The 19484-nt window shown below is 46.0% G+C and overlaps 1 pseudogene; it reads left to right on the top strand.

Moving 5' to 3' along the window:
* The first annotated feature begins 5540 nt into the window (after positions 1-5540).
* LOC105471716 (large ribosomal subunit protein eL8-like) lies at positions 5541-16713 on the top strand (annotated as a pseudogene).
* The last annotated feature ends 2771 nt before the right edge of the window (positions 16714-19484 follow it).

Here is a 19484-nt window from a genome sequence, read left to right on the forward strand (position 1 = left end):
ATGTTGGGCCTACATCCCAATATATGTCATTTATTTATAGTAGATATGTATGTACTATTTTATTAGCCGTTTTACATATTATGAACAATGTGCAAAGACAAATATTTTATTTTATTTACTATTATTATTATTATTTGAGACAGAGTCTCACTCTGTCGCCCAGGCTGGAGTGCAGTGGTGCAGTCTTGGCTCACTGCAACCTCTGCTTCCTGGATTGGAGCAATTCTCCTGCTTCAGCCTCCCAAGTAACTGGAATTACAGGTGTGTGCCACCACACCCAGCTAATTTTTTTGTATTTTTAGTAGAGACGGGGTTTCACCATGTTGGCCAGGCTGGTCTTGAATTCCTGACCTCAGGTAATCCACCCACCTCGGCCTCCCATAATGCTGGGATTACAGGTGTGAGCCACCGCGCCCAGCCAAAAAACAAAAATTTTAAAAGATAATTATTTAAAATATTATATATATATCTAAAAAATAAACAGAAAGCAGTCCTATTATTTTCTCCTTGAACCCCAGCAGATCACATTGGAGACCATCAGCCATGCCCTTAGGGAGGGATTGTTGGAATAGCAAAGCAGAAGAAAGGGGACTTCTCTGGGCAGTGCTTCTTCAGAGTGTCCAGATAGAAGCACACCTTGGAGCTGTTGCAGGTTCCTTTCCAGACCACCACGCTAAAGTGAATTATTGCAATAAAGTGAGACACAATTTGCATTGGTTTCCCAATGCATGTAAAAGTTATGTTTACACTCCACCATAGCCTATTAAGTATTCAATAGCATGTCTAAAAAATGTGCATACCTTATTTTTAAAATGTTGATCCTGGCCAGGCACGGTGGCTCATGCCTGTGATCCCAGCACTTTGGGAAGCTGAGGTGGATGGATCACCTGAGGTGTGGAATACGAGACTACCCTGGCCAACATGATGAAACCCTGTCTCTACTAAAAATACAAAAATTAGCTGGGCGTGGTGGTGGGCGCCTGTAATCCCAGTTACTCAGGAGGCTGAGGCACGAGAATTGGTTGAACCCAGGAGGTAGAGGTTGCAGTGAACCGAGAGTACACCACTGCATTCTGGGAAACAGGGCGAGAGATTCAGTCTCAAAAAAAAAAAAAAACGGTTGATCCAAAATTCTGACACAAAGTGAGTGCATACTGTTGGAAAAATGGCACTGATAAACTTGCTCAGTTCAGTTGCCACAAACCTTCAGTTTGTAAAAAAACACAGTATCCGCAAAGTGTAATAAAAAGCAATGTACGCCTGCACTCATAAGCCCCTGAGACGGATGAGGAGGTGCTGCGGGAAGGTGAACTCTCATACCTGTTCTTCGGTGGAGTTGCACAAAATCAGTCGGGAGATCTTTCCCTGAATCTAGGCCTGAGATCTAAAAGAACACACTTGTGGCCCGAGAAGCTGATGGTGTAGACATTCATTCTCTCCCTTATACAGTTGAGAAGGCCAAGGCTTAGTGAGTTGAGTTGAAAAAGTTTTGGATTTGTGGCCAGCATTTAAAAATTGGGGAATTTTATGTTGATTTTTAGATGTATAGGGATAGGGGGACATCTGAGCCTCCTGCTGTGCCTTCTGATGGGGCCCACAGCAGATGGACCTGAGTTGTGGCTGACCTCTTCAGTTGTGACATACACCCTCCAGCTGGCTACAGTCCCCACTGCGCCTGTGGCTCATCTAGCCTGCTTCCCTCATTTCTGTGACCTGCCTGGTTCCCATGGGCAACTGAGTTTGCAATCCGGGGAGCAATACTGGCTGAATTCACGTTCATATTGAGAGCATTCTGAGTAGCTGGCAGGGCCACACAGACCTTAGCAGGAAGACAGGGACACCACGCTGTTTTCTTCCTTTCTTTCCAGGATGATCCCTGTGAAAGCTGCCATGTTTGCACTGTCCTCCTCTGTGAGACATGGTTTAGCTCAAGTCCTGGCTCTGATAACTTTCAAGCATGTGGCTTTGGGCACATGTGACTTTCACCTGTCTGGGTTTGTTTCCTCACTGCTTAGGCTGCAGGCAATGCACAGACAATATTTGCTACTTTAGGGCTATAAGATGAACTAGTTAGTTGTGTCCGAGTCATTCCTTTTACCAACAGAAATGAAGAGAAAGAGGAGAAAAAAATAAAATAAAACCAAAAAAAACACCTCATCTTCTCTCCAAAATGAGCGTTTATCGCCCTCTGGTGTCCACCACAGCGCTCAGTGTGGTCAATTAAGAGTGGTTTGAAGGCCGGGCGCGATGGCTCATGCCTGTAATCCCAGCACTTTGGGAGGCTGAGGCAGGCGGATCACCTGAGGTCCGGAGTTCAAGAACAGTCTGGCCAACATGGTGAAACCCTGTCTCTACTAAAAATACAAAAATTAGCCGGGTGTGGTGGCATGAGCCTGTAATCTTAGCTACTCGGGAGACTGAGGCAGGAGAATTGCTTGAACCCGGGAGGCAGAGGCTGCAGTGAGCCGAGATCACTCCCACTGCGCTCCAGCCCAAGAAACAGAGTGAAACTCCATCTCAAAAAAAAAAAAAAAAAAAATTCAGCTGGCATGGTGCCTCACGCCTGTAATCATAATCCCAGAGCTTCGAGAGGCCGAGGAAGGCAGATCTTCTGAGGTCAGGAGTTCAAGACCAATCTGGCTAACATGGCAAAACCTCATCTCTACTAAAAATGCAAATATTAAGCCAAGTGCGGTGGCTCACACCTGTAATCCCAGCACTTTGGGAGGTCGAGGTGGGTGGATCGTAAGGTCAGGAGATCAAGACTATCCTGGCTAACACAGTGAAACCCCATCTCTACTAAAAATACAAAAAATTAGCCGGGCATGGTGGCAGGTGCCTGTAGTCCCAGCTACTCGGGAGGCTGAGGCAGGAGAATGGCATGAACCCGGGAGGCGGAACTTGCAGTGAGCCGAGACCACACCACTGCACTCCAGCCTGGGTAGCAGAGTGAGTGAGACTCTATCTCAAAAAAAAAAAAAAAAAAAAAAAAAAAAAAAAAAAAAAAAGAAATACAGCAATGGGCTCACGCTCATGGAATTCACTGGTTTTACCCTGTTCCCTATTATCTTGAAGCAGCTGGATTGATAGAATGGTGGAGTGGACTTTTGAAGTCACAATTACAGCACCAACTAGGTGACAGTACTTTGCAGGGCTGGGGCAAAGTTCTCCAGAAGGCCATGTATGCTCTGAATCAGCACCCAATATATGGTACTGTTTTTCCCATAGCCAGGATTAATGGGTCCAGGAATCAAGGGGTGGAACTAGAAATGGCACCATTTACCATCACCCCTAGTGATCCCACTAGCAAAACTTTTGCTTCCTGTTTCCACAACATTACATTCTGCTGGCCTAGAGGTCTTAGTTCCAGAGGGAGGAATGCTGTCACCAAGAGACACAACAACGATTTCATTAAACTGGAAGTTAAGATTGCCACCTGGACACTTTGGGCTCCTCCTACCTTTAAGTCAACAGGTTAAGAAGGAAGTTACAGTGTTGGCTGGGGTGATTGACCCAGAAAATCAAGATGAAATCAGTCTACTACTCCACACCAGAGGTAAGGAAGAGTATGCATGGAACACAGGAGATCCATTAGGGCGTCTCTTAGTATTACCAAGCACTGTGATTAAGGTCAATGGGAAACTACAACAGTCCAATCCAGATAGGACTACAAATGACCCAGGCCCTTCAGGAATGAAGGTTTGGGTCACTCCACCAGGAAAAAAAAAAAAAACACACACACACACACACACAACCTGCTGAGGTGCTTGCTGAAGGCAAAGGGAATACAGAATGGGTAGTAGAAGAAGGTAGTCATCAATACCAGCTACGACCACATGACCAACTGCAGAAACGAGGACTGTAATTGTCATGAGTATTTCCTCCTTCTTTTGTTAAAAACATGTTTGTGCATGTATACACTTGTACTAAGAAAATATCTTCATTTTATTTCCTTTTCCTTCATCATGTGACATAAGATTTATTGACTTATTCATATCAGCATTGAAGTATTGTTAACTTTATGTAATCGTATTTGGGTTGAGGATTGGTGCATTTCCTGTTGTATGAAGGATAGTTGTATTATGTTAGACATAATTATGACATCGCTATTGTCTTTATTTGAAGATTATGTATGATGTGTGATGTTTTGTGTATGATCTCAGGAGATGTGTACGGGTTCCAGTTGACAAGGGGTGGACTTGTGACGGTTAATACTGAGTATCAACTTGATTGGATTGAAGGATGCGATACTGATCCTGGGTTTGTCTGTGAGTGTGTTGCCAAAGGAGATTAACATTCAAGTCAGTGGAGTGTTGAAGGCAGACCCACACTTAATCAGGTGGGCACCATCTAATCAGCCTCCATAGAATATAAAGCAGGTGGAAAAACATGAAGCAACGACACTGGCCTAGCCTCCCAGCCTGAATCTTTCTCCCATGCTGGATGCTTCCTGCCCTTTAAAATTGGACTCCAGGTTCTTCAGTTTTGGGACTTGGACTGGCTCTACTCGCTCCTCAGCTTGCAGGTGGCCTATTGTGTGACCTTGTGATTGTTTAAGTTAATACCTAATAAACCCCCCTTTATATATATATATAATATATATATACACACACATATATATACACACATATATGTATATATATCCTATTAGTTCTGTCCCTCTAAGAGAACCCTGACTAATATATAACCTATGCATATTCCCCCATATACTTCAAATAATCTGTAGATTACTTATAATATCTAATACAATGACTATACAGCACTTCATTCACGTGGGTTGAAGGTAGTACTCAGCACTTGGAAAATTCAAGTTTTGCTTTTTGGGATCTTGTGGAATTTTTTTTTTTTTTTTTTTTTTTGACAGGGTCTCGCTCTGTCATCCAGGCTGGAGTTCAGTGGTGCGATATTGGCTCACTGCAACCTCCACCTCCCAGGTTCAAGCAATTCTCCCACTTCAGCCTTCCGAGTAGCTGGGACTACAGGCACATGCCACTATGCCCAGCTAATTTTTGTAGTTTTTGGTAGAGACAGGGTTTCACCATGTTTTCCAGGTTGATCTCGAACTCCTGACCTAAAGTGATCTGCCCACCTTGGCCTCCCAAAGTGCTGGGCCACTGCGCCCAGCCAATTTTGTGGAATTTGTGTCGCCAAATATTTTTATTGTGTGGTTGGTTGAAGCCATGAATGCAGAACCCACAGATATGGATGGAGGGCTGACTGCCAGCAACAATAACAGTAGTAGTAACAGCAACAGTAATAATAGCAGTGGTGGTGGTTAGAACTGTAGCAGGAGCAGCAGCAACAGTATTTCTTAGTGGGTATCATTTCTTTTTGGGATGCTGACCTGACAGTCCGTGGACTGAGTCATTCCATGGGTGGGAATAGTGATGGCAAAGCTGCTGTTGATGGTAATGAAGATGCTGATAATGATTGTGATGACGATGATGAAGATGGCAGTGATGATGCTGATGATGTCATTCATGATGACTTTGGTTGGTGCAGTGATGATGGGGATGATGATGATGGTGATGATGACAAACATGATAGAGATGGTCGTGGTGATTGTGAAGGTGCTGATAGTGGATTGTAATGGTAATGGTGAGAATGTTGATGGTGTTGGTGGTGACACTGATGACATTGATGATGGTGACAATGGTGGTAGTGGTGGTGGTTATAGTGATGATGCTGCCAAAGTTAACTTCTGTCTTATGTTAATATTCAGTTTGGTGGACAGCAGCTGAGAATGCAGTTGAAATCTTGTCTCCTGTCTTTGTTGCTCGGTCTCCTCAATATTTGGTGCTACCTTGAGGTCTAATATGGCTGCTTCAACTCTAGCCATCACATCTCCATTCTAGCCAGTGGGAATTCAGGGAAGACAGGGAGGGGGGAAGCAAAAGGCAGCCTCTTGTCCTTTTTTTTTTTTTTTTTCATTCTAGCTATATTTTCATGGGTTTTGTGTGGGTTTTTAAAAAATGTTTTATTTCCATAGGTTTTGGGGGGAGCAAGTGGTATTTGGTTACAGTAAGTTATTTAGTGGTGACTTATAAGAGTTTGATGAACCCATCGCCTGAACCTCTCGTCCTTTTAAGGGCATAACCTGGAAATTTTTGAAATAGAACTCAGATAAAACATTATTTTAAATACTGCTGTCATGGCCCAGTGACCTGATACCTAAAGACCCCAGCAAGCAAATTCCTCTTAGATCCAGGATAAAGGTGATCTCTCCTGGTGAAGTAGAAGGTTTTCTTTTTTCTAGCTCTTTCTTCATTTCTTCTTTCTTCACTTCCAGCAAAGTGCTTGGGCTCCAGAGACAGCCTGCAGGCTTCCTGGCTGGGCTGGTGATAAAAGGGCCACACTGGGATCTGGGACTGACACCATAGACTTGGGCCCTAATAAGGCTTCTAGCAGAATGGAAGGGAGAGATCTTGGCAGATAACATATGTTGCTTCTGCTTCTTAAAACATGTTCCTAGTGGGCCAATACTAACATGTGATGTCACTGTTTGAAATACTAGTGCTATGGTTTGGATGTGCAGCCCCTGTAAGATTCATATTGAAACTTAATCCCCACCTTGGTGGTAGTAAGAGGTAGTAATCACTTCTTTTTGAAAAGTGACTAAATCATGAGGGCTCCAACCTCATGAATGGATTTGTACCTTATAAAAGGACTGGAGGGAACCAGCTTAGCCCTTCTTGCCCTTCCATCCCTTCTGCCATGTGAGGGCATCTAAATGGTGCCATCTATGAGAAGCAGGCCTTGCCAGACACTGCATCCACCAGGGATTGGTTTTGGACTTCCCAGCCTCTAGAACCGTGAGAAATCAATTTATATTATTTAGAAATTATGCAGTCCCAGTTATTTTGCTATAGCAGTACAAGTGGACTAAGTCACCTCGTTAAGACAATGGAACAAGGAATCACAAAGACATTTTCTAACTTTGGCTCCAGCATAAACTGTTTTACAACCTTAGGTAATCCTCTGATTCTGACTTTTCTCTTTTTTCCTCACATGGTGGAGAGAGAGAAAGAGCTCCAGTGTCTTTTCTTATGAACACACTAATCCTATCAGATCAGGTCCCCATCTTTACCCCTTAGAGGCTGTTTCCAAAAACAGCCACACTAAAGGTTAGAGCTTTAATATGTGAATATCAGAAGGGACATAATCATTTAGGACATAATACTAACCTATCCAAAAATCCCAATCGATTTATCCAATATCATACAAACATGCACAGTATTACAATCCTCTGAGGACTTCTGCATAATAGAGAGCATCTGAAACACCAATCGCCTAATTACCAACCCTAAATGGAGTCATTGGTGGGTTTGTGTGTCTGCCAGCTTAGGGACTCTTTGGTAGATGATGGTTTTTGGTCTACCACTTAATCTGTTTTTCTAGGTTTTTAGAAAACACCTGTTGTGCTCAGGAAATGTGGTGGTGTATTCCAGAACCAACAACACTTTTATAATCATTCTTTACTTTCTTATTCATGAAAAAAATATGCACAGTATGCAGAGTCACACACGGCCAAATGGAGGCTCACCGGTGCATTTCTTTCATTGCCAAATATTTCTATGAGTGCTTAAATTTCCCAGGTCTCCTGGCTCATCTGCTTCCTCCACAGCCTCTTCCTCTTTCTTAGGCAACAGTTACACCTAATAATGAGAATGAGCCTATAGTAGGCCAGGCACAGTGACTCAAGCTTGTAATCCCAGCATTTTGGAAGGCCAAGGCAAGTGAATCACTTGAGGTCAGGAGTTCGAGACCAGCCTGGCCAACATGGTGAAACCCCGTATCTACTAAAAATACAAAAATTAGCCGGGTATGGTGGCCGGGACCTGTAATCCCAGCTACTCAGGAGGCTGAGGCAGGACAATAGCTTGAACCCAGGTGGTGGAGGTTGCAGTGAGCCGAGATTATGCCATTGCACTCTAGCCTGGGTGACAAAGTGAGACTCTGTCTCAAAAACAAAAGAGAGAGAGAGAGAAAAGAGAATGAGCCTATAGTGGTGGTTACACATTACACTGTGAACATTGGATGTAGACCTCCTGGAAGAACTACTGAGATACAACTCACACTCATGTGTCTTCTTGCAGTAGCCACCCACAACCCAAATGGTCTAGCCTCCATTTTTGTGTGAAATCATTACAGTAGGCTTTTTGTTCATGAGTCAGTGCTATGGTCTGAATGTTTGTGTCCCCTGAAATTCATATGTTGAAACCTACTCCCCGATGCAATGGTACTAAGAGATAGGGCCTCTGGGAGGTACTGGTCATGAAGGTTTCACCTTCGTGCATGTGAGCAGCACCCTTTTAAAAGAGGCCCAAGGGAGCTTGTTAGCCCTTTCAGTCATGTGAAGATGTAGCTAGAAGGTGCCATCTGGGAAACAAAGAGTGGGCCCTCACCAGATGCCAATCTGCTGGTACCTCAGTCTTGGACTTCCCACCCTCCGGAACCACGAGAAATAATTTCTACTGTGAATAAATTACCCAGTCTAAAGTATTTTGTTATAGCTACTTGAACAGACTAAGAGTAAATTTGGGGTAAATATTTTTTCAAATCATGATGGCAAATATGTACATATTTTTACTTACATATAAATTATATGTAATATGTATCCAGATATATATTCAAGAGGGCAAAGGCATTGACTGCTATATCCTCAGTGCTAGAATGTCACCCAGGACACAGGAGGCACTCAATAAATAATTTGTGAAATGCAGAAATGAAATATAGTCAAATGAGAGCTACTATGAAGCATGATTTGTGGCATTCAGTGGCTTTGTAACTGATGTACATGGTAGCTGTGCTCCCCAGAATCCAGCTATCAGTGCTAGAGGGACTGGTACGGGTTTTCCTTTTCTCCAACGAGTCCCTTCCCATTCCTGTAAGATTAGACAGCCCCGTCCATTGTCATGTGACTGGTGACAACTCCCTCTGGGAGGACACTTCTCTGTCGATGATATGGAACTCAGCCTCGTGACTTGCCTTAACCAATGCCATGTGGGCAGAATGACAGATACCACATCCAAGCAGGAGCTTTGAGAGCCACCATGTGGCTTGACCACTGCTTTTTCTTTCCTCTCCCATGAGAAGACCCTCAATAGAGACGGATTTTCCATCTTGGATCTGGGAATAACAAGGATACACGAAACAGAGTCTCACGTGACCCCCAGCAATCTTTAGCAGTCATGTAACATAAGTGGGGAATAGGGCCTTTGTTGATATAAATCAATGCGATTTGGGGAGTTCTTTGTTACTGCAGTATAACCTCACAGAAGCTGTGACTCTCCAGTCAACCCCAACTCCATGCTCAAAAATTCGGGAGGCTTTGCAAGAGCCTTTAAATAAAATTTTTCTGCACAAACAACTAGATTTCACTTGCCATGCTTATAACTAATACCTACTGTGGTTAATGTTATTTCATCATGATTATTAAATGCTGTGACTTTAGGCCAGTTATCATTGGCTTGTAAATCCCATGCCTCAAGTGTCCTTATCTGAGCCGGGTGGGTGTCTGCAGTTGAAACTTGGTGTAGAGACCTAATTCCATGTTCCCCCTCGCCTGACCCTGCAGCCAGGGGGATTAAACTGAGACCATGAGGAATGGGGCAGGCCCTATTCCCCTGGCCCCAAGTCTTTCATCTCCAAGCCCCCCACCTTTTTTTTTTTTTTTTTTTTTTTGAGACAGAGTCTTACTCTGTCGCCCAGGCTGGAGTGCAGTGGTGTGACCTCGGCTCACTGTAACATCTGTCTCCAAAGTTCAAGCGATTCTCCTGCCTCAGCCTCCCAAGTAACTGGGATTACAGGCACCTACCACCACGCCAAGCTGATTTTTGTATTTTCACTGAGGATGGGGTTTCACCACGTTGGCCAGGCTGGTCTGAAACTCCCGACCTCAGGTGATCTGCCCACCTCGGCCTCCCAAAGTGCTAGGATTACAGGCGTGAGCCACCACACTTGGCTTAATTTTTGCATTTTTAGTAGAAATGAGGTTTTGCCATGTTAGCAAAAGCCTGCTGTACTTCTTCAGCCATAAAGTGATTGCCTTGGTCAGAGGCAATGCTGTATGGAATACCATGATGGTGGATAAGGCATTCTGTGAGTCCATGGATGGTAGTCTTGGCAGAAGCACTGCCTGCAGGATAGGCAAACCCATATCTAGAGTAAGTGTCTATTCCAGTGAGGACAAACCTCTGCCCTTTCCGTGATGGAAGAGGTCCAATATAGTCAACCTGCCACGAGGTAGCTGGCTGATCACCCCAAGGAATGCTGCCATATCGAGGGCTCAGTGTTGGTCTCTGCTGCTGGCAAATTGGACACTCAGCAGTGGCCATAGCCAGGCAGGTCAGCCTTGGTAAGTGGAAGTCCATGTTGCTGAGCCCATGCATAACCTCCATCCCTGCCACCATGGCCATTTTGTTCATGGACCCTTTGGGCGATGACGGGGGTGGCTGGGGAAAGAGGTTGAGTGGTATCCACAGAATGGGTCATTCTATCCACTTGATTATTAAAATCCTCTTCCACTGAAGTCACTTGTTGGTGAGCATGTACATGGGATACAAATATCTTCACAGTTTTTGACCACTCAGAGAGGTCCATCTGCATACCTCTTCCTCAAATTTCTTTGTCATCAATTTTCCAATCATGCTTCTTCCAAGTCCCTGACCATCCAGCCAAACCATTGGCTACAGCCCATGAATTAGTACATAATCACACATCTGGCCATTTCTCCTTCCATGCAAAGTGTACAACCAGGTGTGCTGCTCAAAGTTCTGCCCACTGGGAAGATTTCCCTTCACTGCTGCCCTTCAGGGATGTCCTAGAAAATGGCTGTAGTGCTGCAGCTGTCCACTTTCTGGTGATGTCTGCATATCGTGCAGAACCATCTGTGAATCAGACCCTAGTCTCCACTCCTCTGTCAACTGACCATAGGGAACTCCCCACGAGGCCATCAGTTCAGCCTTGGGGAGAGAAGGCAGGGTGACAGGAGTGGAGACCATGGGCATTTAAGTGACTTCCTCATGTAACTTACTTGTGTCTTCAGGACCTACTCGAGCCAGATCACGTATACACCACCTCCATTTGATGATGGAATGCTGCTTTATAGCCTGATGGGTCAGAAAGCACCCAATTCATGATACGCAGCTCAGGTCACATGCTGCTTTGATGACCCATAGTCAAACGTTCAGTTTCCATCAAAGCCCAGTAACAAGCCAAGAGTTATTTCTCAAAAGGAGAGTAGTTATCTTAGAAGATAGCAGGGCCTTGCTCTAAAATCCTAGAGGCATCCACTGCGATTCACCTATGTGAGCCTGCCAAAGGCTCCAAATGGCATCCCTATCTGCCACTGACAGCTCAAGCACCATTGGATCTGCTGGGTCATATGGCCCAAGTGTCAGAGCAGCTTGCACCACAGCCTGGACCTGTTGCAGAGCCTTCTCCTGGTCTGGACTCCACTCAAAATTGGTAGCCTTTCGGCTCACTTGACAAAGGGCCAGAGTAACACACCCAAATGAGGAATGTGTTGCCACCAAAATCGAAATAGGCCTACTAGGCATTGTGCCTCTTTCTTGGTTGTAGGAGGGGCCAAATGCAGCAACTTATCCTTTACCTTAGAAGGAATATCTCGACAGGCCTCACACCACTGGAACCATAGAAATTTTACTGAGGTAGAAGGTCCCTGAATTTTAGTCGGATTTATTTCCCATCCTCTGGCACGCAAATGTCTCACCAATAAGTCCAGTGTGTTTGCTACTTCTCGCTCACTGGATCCAATCAGCCTAATGTCATTAATGTAATGGACCAGTGTGATATCTTGCAGAAGTGAAAAGTGATCAAGGTCTCTGCGAATAAGATTATGACACAAAGCCAAAGAGCTGATATACCCCTGAGATACGACAGTAAAGGTATATTACTGGCCTTGCCAGTTGAAGGCAAACTGCTTCTGGTGAGCCTATGGACAGGAATGGGGAAAAAGGCATTTGCCAAGTCAATGGCTGCATCTCAGGTACCAGGTGATTGTTAATTTGCTCAAGCAATGAAACCGCATCTGGTATGGCAGCTGCAATTGGAGTCACCACTTGGTTAAGTTTACGAAAATCCACTGTCGTTCTCCAAGATCCGTCTGTCTTCTGCACAGGCCAAATGGGAGAGTTGAATGGGGATGTGGTGGGAATCACCACCCCTGGATCTTTCAAGTTCTTGATGGTGGCACTAATCTCCACAATCCCTCCAGGGATGTGATATTGTTTTTTATTTACTATTTTTCTAGGTAGAGGCAGCTCTAATGGCTTCTATTTGGCTTTTCCCACCATAATAGCCCTTACCCTACCAGTCAGGGAGCCAATGTGGGGGTACTGTCAGCTGCTAAGTGTGTCTACACTAATTATGCAGTCTGGCACTGGGGAAATGACCACAGGATGAGTCCGGGGACCCACCGGACCCACCGTAAGTCAGACGTGAGCTAAAACTCCATGAATTACCTGACCTCCATAAGCCCCTACTTTAACTGGAGGACCATAATGACATTTTCAGTTCCACAGAATCAATGTCAGCTCAGAGCCAGTGTCCAGTAGTCCCCAAAATGTCTGATCATTTCCCTTTCCCCAGTGTACAGTTACCCTGGTAAAAGGCCGGAGGTCTCCTTGGGAAAGGATGGGAGAAAGAGTCACTGAATAAATTGTGGATAATGTAGTGGGGTCCTTCCTCAAGGGGACCTGGCCTCCCCTTCATTCAAGGGGTTCTGGGTCTATAAACCGGCTGGGTCTGTAAATCAAGTTGGGAAATTGATTGAAGGACCATGATTCTCTGTTTTTATAATTCAAATTAGCCTTTTGTCCGTTCGACCTAGAAGTTTTCTTCTTGCATAATTTAAGTGGAAATGCAGTAGGCTTCCTATCAATTTTACTTCTAGGAACACCATGATTAATTAGCCTATGCCAGAGCTCTACATGAGTCAGACTATTCTGATTGCCGTTTTGCCTCTGCTGTGGTAGGTACACCCACCTTGCCTTTGAAAGTTGAGTGCTGCCACTTGGCCCCTGCCACCTCAGGATCCAGTTATTCCCATTGTATTTAAATTTTGTAGTTGAGTGACTGCAGTTCCCACTGTTAGATCTGACATACAGAGAAGAGCAATTACAGGGTTCTCCAAAGATGCAGGTGCTGCCCTTACAAATCTATTTCACAAGGCATTGGTCAAGGGTATATCTTCTGGACCCTCCCAGCTGGGATGAGTAGGTCTGAAGTGACTAATCCTCTCCACCATCCCCATATCCCCAAGCCTTTGGATCCCTTCCTCTACATTAAGCCAAGGGAGATAGGCATCTCCAGCTAACTCACAGTGGGCCATCTTTTAATCCATAGTTCAGCTAACCAAGCAAACAGAACCTCTTTGAGCTTCTCAAGCTGCAATATTAAATTCAGAGTCCCTACTTAGTGGGCTCAAGTCAATAAATTCAGCCTGATCCAACTCTATGTTCCTTCCACCATTACCCATACCCTTAATATCCACTCCCATGGATGTTCTCCAGATTGCTGTTTATATAAACTGGAGAACACAAACAGTTCTTTTTGAGTGTAGTGCACCTCCTCATGGGTCACACTCTCAACCTCATCTCTAGCGGCCCACCAGGACTTCAGTCTAGTTACAGGTCTAGAAGCAAACAGAGGTGTTGGGGGTGGCTTCTGAGGAGAAACAACATTACCTTGCCTGGCAACTGCCTCAGGTGAGGCCATCACTGTTGCCTCAGGCAGTGCAGGGTTAATCTCCTCAGACAAAGGTGTAAAGGCTGATGGCAGCACGGGTCAGGGAGGGGATGTTGCCACTACAGGGGATGGGAAAGCTGTTCCTTCTGGCAAAAAAGGTTCATTAGAGTTCACAAACTCAGTGTTCCCAGCTTCATCAGGTTCCTCCCAACTGTCACCATTCCAAGTTGCAGGGTCCCATTCTTTTCCAATCAAGAGTAACACCTTTAAAGGAGATAAAGGAGATGGAGAGATGGAGAGAGACCTTCTCTTCCCTTTACTCCATTTCCATTGCTTGGAAAGCAGACCCAACAGACAAACTGGTCATCTTTCTTTAACTGCATGAAACTGCATGTTGGGGATGATGGAGAAACATGATAGAATGTCTGGGTCCTTGCCAACATTAAGCAGCCATGCCAGAGAGAGAGATTTCCATTTTGCTGAAGCCACTGAACTTGGGGTCTTTTGTTAACAGCAGACTAATCTATATCCTTGCAGTTTCTCTTGGTTTCATTTGCTTTACATGGATTCAGAGAGTGACCTTTTTCCTAAACTCATCTTCAAAGTTTAGGGATCCTTGACTCTAATCCTCATTGCCCAAATGAAAACCTCCATGTTTTACTCCATGGCTATTTCTCAACAAGGTACCTCCTCCTCTTTGAGGCCCCCCTCAACCTGTAAAGTAGGAAAAGTGAACTCAGCAACAGTGAAGAACAGTGCAGATGAGTGAGGTCACAGATCAAGGGCTTTCAGCTTTACAGAAAGAATAACATTTAATAACAGATGATGAGGAGGATGACGGTGATAGAAATGATAATGCAAGGGTAGCTGTAATCGAGATACAGGTCTGCAGTTTCTGATGGTGATGGAGTTGGTGATGGAGGAAGTGGTGATAAATGGTTGTAAGAGTTGTGATGAGAATGAAAATTGTGGCGTTACTAGTAACACTGATGGTGGGAGAGGTGGTGATAACATTGATAGCAATGATAACAATGCTGATGATGGTATCTGATTAGAATGATGTGGTTGCTATGGTGATGATGATGGAGATGGTTGCTATGGTGATGACAATCGAGATGGTGGTTGCTATGGTGATGGTGATGCAGATGCTGGTTGCTACAGTGATGATGGGAGTGATGACTGTAGTGATGAGAAGAATGGTGAAGTGTGATGGTGAGGTAATGAGAGGTCATTATGGTGATGATAATGATCATGGTGCTGGTGATAGTGATGATTGTATTGCTGACGATGGTGGTGATCCTGATGACAACAATGGTAATACAAGAATGGCATTGACATTGGTAGTGTTAATAGCGATATCAATGGAAGCTCTTTTTATTGCTGGATATAGAATTGTGAATAACTTCTCTCTGGTCATGGATCACCTTTTCTTCATGAGATGACAGCCAGATTTATAATTCCAGATCTGATCTGTTCAACAGTTCCTGGACTCACATATGCATTTTTACGTCTCATCTCTTCTCATGCAATCACATGTGGAACACTTGTTCCCCTTAGCATCTGCCCCACACCTGTTCTTCCTGTCATCCTCATCTAAGTAAGTCACAGCACCATACATCCACAGTGCAAATTCTAGGACATACCCTTGGTTCCTTCCTTTGACATATCTTCCCCATCCACCTGGATTTCCAGCCCTTCAGTAAGCCCAGCCACCTCTACCTTCCATTGCTTTTGATCTGCATCCTTCCACCCTCTTGTTCCAAGTCACCATCATCTCCCTCCTGGCTTAATGCAATCATCTCCTAACTGGACAACTCAGCTCCCTGGTTTCAGTCTTTTTTATTTTTGTTTTTTATTTTTGGAGATAAGGTCTCACTCTGTTGTCTGGGCAGGAGTGCAGTGGTGTGATCACAGCTTACCGCAGCCAGCCTCCAACTCCTGGACTCAAGTGATCTTCCCACCTCAGCCTCCTGAGTAGCTGGAACTACAAATGCGCCACCACACTCAGCTAATTTTTAATTTTTTTTTTTAAGAGACAGGGTCTTGCTATGTTGCCCAGGATGGTCTCAAACTCCTGGCCTCGAGTGATCCTCTCACCTGGGTCTACCAAAATGTTGGGATTATGAGCGTGAGCCACCACACTTGGCCTGGCTTTCACTCTTGCCACCCTACAATCCTTCTCCTCTCAGCAGTCAGAGTTATACGTTACAAATGCAAATTAGACCCCTCCACCACCAAACAGCTGACCCAGGCCCTCCACTACCAAACAAACAGCTGACCCAGGCCCTCCACCACCAAACAAACAGCTGACCCAGGCCCTCCACCACCAAACAGCTGTCCCAGGCCCTCCACCACCAAACAGCTACTCAGCTCCTTAAGCTGACCCACAAATACAGACCAGAGACAAAGCAAGAGAAGAAGCAGAGGCTGTTGGCCCAGGCTGAGAAGAAAGCTGACAGCAAAGGGGACATCCTCACTAAGAGACCACCTGTCCTTCAAGCAGGAGTCAACACCGTCACCACCTTGGTGGAGAACAAGAAGGCTCAGCCGGTGATAACTTCTTGTGAACAGACGTTTGGTTGCCAGCCTGCTGCCTCCCGCAGAGAAGAGTGTGCATGCTAGGCCAGTCACCTCTCAGTGGGTAGCTTGGAGACAATGGGCCTAACCATTTTGAGTAGCACTTGACTACTCATTGAGCTTGTTGTCTTCCTGCCTGCCCTGCATTGTAAAATGGGGGTCTCTGATTGCATTATCAAGGGGAAGGCACGACTGGGACGTCCAGTCCACAGGAAGACCTGCACCACTGTTGTCTTCACACAAGTTAACTCAAAAGACAAAGGAGCTTTGACTAAGCTGGTGGAAGCTATCAGGACTAATTACAATGACAGAAATGATGAGATCCGTCATCACTGGGGAAGAAACGTACTGGTTCCCAAATCTGCGGCTTGCATTACCAAGTTGGAAAAGGCAAAAGTTAAAGAACTTGCCACTTAACTGGGTTAAATGTACACTTTTGTTTTCTGTACATAAAATTTATCAAAATGATACAAATTCTCCTTCAAAAAGAATTTGCCCTCTTCCCTGCTTAAGACCTATCAATGTCATGTATGCATGGATTTCCACGCTGGGGTCAGCAGCTTTTGATGGTTCCTTAGGAATCCAGAGGAGGTGGAGGATGGGCAGAGCAAGTGTGGTTCCTAACTTCACATCCCCCCAACCCCTACTGCCAGAGAAGCCTCACTTGTACCAGGTGTACAGAGAGGCAGTATAACCTTGAGATGAAGGACAAGGTTTCAAAGTCAGTCGGCCTGCATTCAAAACCTGACTCTGCATCTCAAGCTGTGTGACCCTGGCCAGGTTACTCGTCTTCTCTGATCATTAGTCTCCTTATCTGTAAAGTGAAGCTAATGTTGTACCTGCTTCCTAAGGGTTGCTGGGAGGAATAAATGAGTTCATTTGGATAAGGCACTTAGGACCACGCCTAGCACATAGTAAGTACTCACTAAGTGTTGGCTATTATTGTCAATTACTTTTTTTCATTTTGCTTTTGGTTTTCTTGGTGACAAGGTCTCACTCTGTCACCCAGGCTGGAGTGCAGTGGCACAATCTCAGCTCACTGCAGCTTTGACCTCCAAGGCTCAAGCAATCCTCCCACCTCAGCCTCTGGAGTAGCTGGGACTATAAGAGCATGCCACCACATCCTGCTAATTTTTGCATTTTTGGTAGAGATGCAGTTTTGCCATTTTGCCCAGGCTGGTCTCGAACTCCTGAGCTTCGGCAATCCTCCTGCCTTGGCCTCCCAAAGTGTTGGGATTACAGGTGTGAGCCACTGCACCTAGCCTGTTAACTACATTTTCACACAGGAATTTATTTCCACTGATTAAAAGGGAGGAAAAAAGTGAAAACCATTAGTTTTCATACTTTACATTGCAATTATTGCTACGCACCTTCTATATTTGGCTGGAAATTTCTTGTGGGGGAAAGACCAGGTTTCATTCAGTGTCTCTGACACCTCAGAGTCGCTGCATCTAGCAGGCCTTCAATAAATACGCACCAAGGGAGGAAGGAAGCCAGGCAGTGCATGTGTCCCCGGCCTTCCCCGGGTGACACGCCACAGCATGTCATGCTCATGTGTCTCCAGCAGGTGTTGTCCTTGTCTCTGAAACGGCTGTCTGGGCCCTGCTCACTGCAGTCCAGGCCCGGGGAGGGTCAGATGAGACCTGAGGCATATGCTGTGGACCCAGCAGATCTGGGTTGTTCTGTGTCGGGTAGGAAAGAGGCCCTGGGAGAGGTGCGAAAAACCTCACCAGAGTAGGTCACAGGCTGCTTGGCGCTTCCAGGCTTGGGTTCTAGTCCCAGCGGGGGACACCAGGAGCACCCGTTTCCTCTCTGAGCCTTGGTTTCCTCCCCTCCAAAGAAGGGGCAATCCTGCAACGGGACATCGGGATGTTGTCAGGCCCCACCTGACAGACGAGAGGCGTTGGATTTGCGGTTTTGTTTCTTTTTTCCTTTTTTCTTTTCTGTTTTTAAGTTGCACCTCCCAGGGAAATCCAGAGGCATCTCCAGACCTCCCCAGCACATGGATTCTGCCTCTCTGAGAGACAGCAAAATGAAAAGCTCAGCAGCCTGGAATTCTGAGGAGGGAGAAACCAGGGGTGAAGAACATATGGAGCTGCGTAGGTTCCTACGGAAGATGCCAGGAGAGCCAGTGGTCCAGGCGGACTACACCTTGGACACACTCTTCTGCGCTGGCGTGAGCACATTTGGGTAGGCTGCGGGTCTCTTTTCCTCAGAGGCAGACGCGCTGGAGTTACACGGATAGGGAGGTGGAGGTGGCGCTCCTCTGTTGCCGCGGTCCCCTCAGCCTCCTTGGCTGTGGCTCAAGCAACCCCTTCCCCTCTCTGGGCCTTTCTCTCTGTGAAATGGGGCTGGCCTGGGTCAGGTATTTTCAGGCTTAGCAGTAGAGGCCTGACTCTGCAACACCCAGTGTGGAAGACAGATATGGAGGTAGACAAAGAAAGCTGTTGGAGCCTAGGATGACGGGACAAGGACCCCACTCCCCTGGCCACCCTTTCACTGCAGTGATCCTAAGTGACTCAAACCACGGGCTAGCTCTCCAAGGCTCTTTCTTTTTTTCCCTTTTTTTTTTTTTTTTTTTTGAGAAGGAGTCTCACTCGGTCGCTCAGGCTGGAGCGCAGTAGTGTGATCTTGGCTCACTGCAACCTCCGCCTCCTAGGTTCAAGCGATTCTCCTGCCTCAGCCTCCCAAGTAGCTGGGACTACAGGCATGCGCCACCATGCTCAGCTAATTTTTGTATTTTTAGTAGAGACGGGGTTTCATCATGTTGATCAGGCTGGTCTTGAACTCCTGACCTGGTGATCTGCCTGCCTTGGCCTCCCAAAGTGCTGGGATTACAGGCATGAGCCACCCAGCCCTAAAAGGCTCTTTCTAAGTGCAAGTCTTCATGACGCTGCAGTCCTCTCCCCGGCTCACCTCAGCTGTCCTCCCACAGGCCTCGCCCTGCGTCCCCGGCCTCCAGGGATGTCCCATCTCCCTGACCCCTCCCCACACTCACAGGCCCAGGGAATGTGAGGTTTGGAAGGGGGCCCATGGAGGGGGCTGCCGGATTCATCTATCACTGGGATAGATGGGGAAACTGGTCCAAGGTCCCATAACTCCCAGGGCAGAGCTAGGTCCTCCCCGCCAATCTGCACCCCACCTCTGACCCTCAGACCGAGCCTCTCTCCAGGCCTGCATGAGAGCGGGCCAGATGT

Source organism: Macaca nemestrina, chromosome 12, assembly GCF_043159975.1.
Source record: "Macaca nemestrina isolate mMacNem1 chromosome 12, mMacNem.hap1, whole genome shotgun sequence".
Classification (NCBI taxonomy): domain Eukaryota; kingdom Metazoa; phylum Chordata; class Mammalia; order Primates; family Cercopithecidae; genus Macaca; species Macaca nemestrina.